We start from the raw sequence: 5,463 nt of genomic DNA, 5'->3' as shown, positions 1-5,463 counted from the left end.
CGCCACTGGTCCTTGGAACCCCCGGTACTGATGGGGGCCAGCTGGAGCTGGCTGAGGACGAGAGGCCTCAGTGTGGGAATCCAGGGAGGGGGTTCCTGGGGTCAGCTGGGAGGGGGACACCCCAAGCCTTCGTCCCCTGCCTGCCTGGCTGCCACCATCACTGCGGAGGATCTGGAGCCAGAACCTGGCTCCCCAGCTCTGTTGCTGACAGGGAACTTTTTCTAGCCTTCATCACTGCCCACCCGCCCCAGGCTGGCTGGCTGGATGTTACTCAACTCCTAGCATGGTGGTGGTGGCAACAGGGGTGGGAGTGGGGAGGGCAAATGGGGGCTCAGAAACCCAACCTTTGATGCCAGAAGAGTCTGATTTTCCCAAGGATGCCACCTTCCATCTCTGTCCCCTTCCCAGGGCATCCCCTTGACAAAGTATTTAGAAGTGACCCCAGAGGCACTGTGACTTCCATTACAGAAATAGCCACTATTTCATCCCACTAACTGAAACTTCTCATCAGTAAGGGTGCCCACAGGGCTAGGCTGCCACCTGTTGTCATCTCACCTTGGTCTTAGGAATCTATGGTTCCCTCCCTGGGTTCCCTGTCTGCCCCATGCCATCCCCAGGACCCCCCACATACTCCAAGACCCCCCACATACTTTAGGACCATAATTGAATATAAAGGCCCAGAAGCCAGCGCAAACAGCAGCATTAATCACCAGCCTCCTGCCATACATCTTTCTCACACATAAAATAGCTCATGTTAATCATTGCAGCTGATTTATTGTCTTCTCCGCCTTGTACATAAATTATTCACCATTGCCAGCCTCGTGGAGGAATCCTGTAATGAGGGCTTCCATCCTCCCTTCCCCAACGTGGATCCTCAGACCTCTGGGTCCGCATGGCAGCCATGCCATTCACTAGTTTGGTCTAGACATGGAGCCCCAGGCAAGGGGATCAAGGGGGATTGATCCCCTTGGGAAAGGGGCCACATTCACAAGTATCTGTCCTACCCAAGAGCACTCAGAGGAAATTTTCAGCTCCAGGAAATAGAGCTAAGCCCTCGGGCACCTCTGCAGTTTTGGACAGAAGAAACGGGGTTTAAAATGGGGCTTATTGGTGGCCCCTAGGCTTCCTAAGACTGGGCTGGGTAGAGCAGTGAGATTTTACCTGGAGGTTCCTGCTCAACACCTGAGTCTCCGCTGCCAATCAAGCCCAGCTCTTGGGAGTTCCCGGTCCCAGGAAGCAGAATGTGGGCGTGTCCACGGGATTTAGAGTCCTGCCTCCCCCAGCGCTCTGTCCTATCCTGGGGTCTGTGCCACTGCCTCTGGCCTCAGCCTCAGAAGGTGGTGGCAGTAGTTATGGCAATGTCCACCAGATGGCAGACCTAAAACCCAGGATGGCAGCTCCCGGAGGCAGGGAAACAGCGCTCAGGTGAGGAAGCGGCTTTGGAAAGGTAGGTTTCCCCGAGGAGAAGAGTGATGGGGAGTGAGCGGAGATAGGAGAATCTCACTTAAGGAAAGGGCCCTGAACCTTGGCGCCACCAAGACAGGGCCCATTTCACATCAAAACCATTTGGTGGCATCCCTAAGTGAGATGCTCTCAGGAGAAGAATTGGGAGCCCAGGAGGTCCATGTGGGCAGTGGGACCCCTGCAGGGATGCAAGTAGCCAGTCCTGGCTTCACTGGCCCTGGCCCAGTTCCCCTGAAATGACCAGCCTTCCCACACTCAAGTCCATCAGTTCTCACTCCTTCTCTCTTGGCTGGGAGACCCTTGGTAGCATCCAAGACAGGAGTTACTGGTATAATATGGTCAGCAGGTGTCCAGCAAAACCCAGCTCTCAGCATCTGGAGCAAACCGATCACAGGCCTGTGAGCTGCTTGGACTCATTCCTCTCAAGGACCTCTGTTCCCCCACAGACCCACTCCTCTTTCCTCCTCCGAGTAGAGTGGTCAGCTGCTCAAAGATGCAAATGCTTCCTAAGATTCAAGAGACTTGTGGCTTAAACACTAGGCTTTCCAGAGACCCCCAGTCTAACCCTTCCCCAAGTCACTCAGCCCACACATGTGCCTCAATGGTATGGTCATAGGCCACCTACTGAGGCTGGGCTGACGCTGCAGCGTGATGGTGTGCACAGCATGCATGGCACTGCGTGGCTTCCTAGCCAATGAGATACCTCTGCCGGACATGCTGGGCTCTGGCCCTCTGGACTCTTCAGGTGGCTCAGGAGTTAAGAATCCACCTGCCAATGCAGGAGATGCAGGAGACTCAAGTTCAGTCCCCTGGGTCAGGACGATCCTCTGGAAGGGGAAATGGCAAACCACTCAAATATTCTTGCCTGGGAAATCCCATGGTCAGAGGAACTGGAGGGCTGCAGTCCATGGGGTCACGAAGAGTCGGACACTCCTGAGCACACATACCCGCCACGTAGGCCGTTTAAACGTCCTGAGCCCTGAGGGCAGAGCTGGCAGGACAGCCAGGCCTCCTTCAAGCCCAGCTGCCTCAACTGGAGTCCTAGGAAAACAACTGGAATGACCTCTGCAGTTCTCCTGCTGTAAACCCCTCCCCGCTGTCTCTCAGCAGGTGTTAGCTGGGATCCTGGGGTGCCCCTCCTGGCTCCTACCAGGGCCTTTGTGTCCTGATGGAATCTCCCACCCCAGGCAGGGCCCTATTTCCTGCTCTTAGGCTCCTTGAAGACAAGGTCAGGAAGTCCCCATCAATGAACACATGTTTCTCCAGGTGTGACTCCTAGGCCTACTGACCAAGCTGTGGGGATGGGGTCCAGGGGATGGAACTGTCTCCAAGCCTCCTAAAGTCTGCACCAGAGACCACCCTGGAGCCAGAGGAAAGCCCTCTTAAAACCAAAGCTTCCTGAAGGCAGCCACGGGCCAGGGCAGCTGGGGAGCTGGCCTCCAAGGCTGACTTCCCTACAGCAGCTGCCCGGACAGCAGGCACACTGTTGGTCTCTTCACCACCCCCTGCCTTCCCAGCCAGCCTGCCACACCCGGCTCGCCTGGCTTCCTCAGACTGCTGTCTTCATGTCTTTCTTCGCACTGGTTCCAGGGCTGCCCCAGCCCAGCTTGTTTATCCTTCAGGGGGTCCGAGTGGGCATTTCAACCCCAATTACGCTCTGACCACAGTCACCACAGATTCCAAAACAAATGTCCCAGGTGACAGAGATGGGAGAGGCTCAGACAGGCTGGTGCCAGGGGGGCTGATAAAGGGGGATCCACTTGGGCTTAGAGGCGATGAGAGCTGCTTCTAGTGATGGGGCCCTGGGGAGCGGAGACTCCTGAGTAACTGACCTCCTCAGTCCAGGCTGCCAAGAGAGGGCAGTCTTGGTCTCCAGGCCCTGCCCTCCCACCTCTAGCTTCCCTTCATTCTCATCTAATAGAGCCCTGGGAGTGGTTTGGAAATTCTTGTCTTGCCCCAGTTCAGTTCAGTTCGGTCGCTCAGTTGTGTCCGACTCTTTGTGACCCCGTGGACTGCAGCACGCCAGGCTCCCCTGTCCATCACCGATTCCCAGGGTTTACTCAAACTCATGTCCATTGAGTCAGTGATGTCATCCAACCATCTCGTCCTCTGTCGTCCCCTTCTCCTCCTGCCTTCAATCTTTCCCAGCATCAAGTCTTTTCCAGTGAGTCAGTTCTTTGCATCAGGTGGCCAAAGTCTCGCCCCAGCCACTGGCCAAGTAAGTCTGGCCTTCCTAAACCCCTCAGGCTGGCTTGCACAGACCTGGTGCTCAGTGTCTGAGGACGGAGGTCACAGCCGGGCTTCTGGGTCCACCTGTGCTGGACGCGTTCTCTGGATTGGATTGGGGTCCCGACCCTCATTTTCCCATCTCAGGGTAAATTAGCAGAAAACGCTTCCCAGTCTTTCTGTCCATGAGGAAGAAAGTCCCGATCTTTCAAGCCTTCCTGGGGTGCCTGGAGAATGCCACAAAGCTTCTGGGGGAGTGACAGTGAGAAGGCTGTGGTGCCGGCTGGGGTTCTGGGGCCAGAGATAAAGAGGATGATGGCAGGTACTGCTGAGGGGCGGGCCTTGATTTCTATCTATTGCTTCAGAGGGATGGGATGCCAGGCAGCCAAGACTAGGGAAAGGCCCCCAGCTCTCATGGGCCTCCGTGATGGGGCAGGAACTGCCTTCCAAACCAGCTGTGCCTGCCCCCAGCTGGGAGGAGCCCCTGACTCACTGTTCTCTGGTTTCTCACCCCAGTGCCTGCTTTTACCCCTACCCTTGCCCTTCTGCTTTACCCAGGAAAAGTCACCATGGCACATATGCCCATTGGGTGATCTCTACAATAGGCCACAGCTGGGACATGTTCAATAACAATCATAATATCAAGGGTTCTGAGCACTGAAGAATTGATGCCTTCCAATTGTGGTGCTGGAGAAGACTCTTGAGAGTCCCTCGGACAGCAAGGAGATTACTTAATTCTAAAGGAAATCAACCCTGAATATTCATTGGAAGGACTGATGCTGAAGCTCCAATACTTTGGCCACCTAATGCTAAGAGCAGACTTGTAGGAAAAGACCCTGATGCTGGGATAGATTGAGGGGAGGAGGAGAAGGGGACGACAGAGGATGAGTTGGTTAGATGACATCACTGACTCAGTGGACATGAGTTTGAGCAAACTATGGGAGATAGTGAAGGACAGGGGAGCTTGGCGTGCTGCAGTCCTTGGGGTCACAGAGAGTCAGACATGACTTAGCAACTGAACAACAACGATAGCAAGGGTAACAAAACCAGCTCCTACTTATTGAGTATTTTCCATGTGTTGCGCCAAATGCTTTTGTAATTTGACATTCCAAATAGGAAAAGGAGTTCGTCAAGGCTGTATATTGTCACCCTGTTTATTTAACTTATATGCAGAGTACATCCTGAGAAACGCTGGACTGGAAGAAACACAAGCTGGAATCAAGATTGCCAGGAGAAATATCAATAACCTCAGATACGCAGATGACACCACCCTTATGGCAGAAAGTGAAGAGGAACTAAAAAGCCTCTTGAGGAAAGTGAAAGTGGAGAGTGAAAAAGTTGGCTTAAAGCTCAACATTCAGAAAATGAAGATCATGGCATCTGGTCCCATCACTTCATGGGAAATAGATGGGGAAACAGTGGAAACAGTGTCAGACTTCATTTTCTGGGCTCCAAAATCACTACAGATGGTGATTGCAGCCATGAAATTAAAAGGCGCTTACTCCTTGGAAGCAAAGTTATGACCAACCTAGATAGCATATTGAAAAGCAGAGACATTACTTTGCCAACAAAGATTCGTCTAGTCAAGGCTATGGTTTTTCCTGTGGTCATGTATGGATGTGAGAGTTGGACTGTGAAGAAGGCTGAGCGCCGAAGAATTGATGCTTTTGAACTGTGGTGTTGGAGAAGACTCTTGAGAGTCCCTTGGACTGCAAGGAGATCCAACCAGTCCATTGTGAAGGAGATCAGCCCTGGGATTTCTTTGGAAGGAAT

Source organism: Bison bison, unplaced genomic scaffold (assembly GCF_000754665.1).
Source record: "Bison bison bison isolate TAMUID 2011002044 unplaced genomic scaffold, Bison_UMD1.0 scf7180017864456, whole genome shotgun sequence".
In the NCBI taxonomy this organism is placed as follows: Eukaryota; Metazoa; Chordata; class Mammalia; order Artiodactyla; family Bovidae; genus Bison; species Bison bison.
This window is presented reverse-complemented; position numbering follows the sequence as displayed.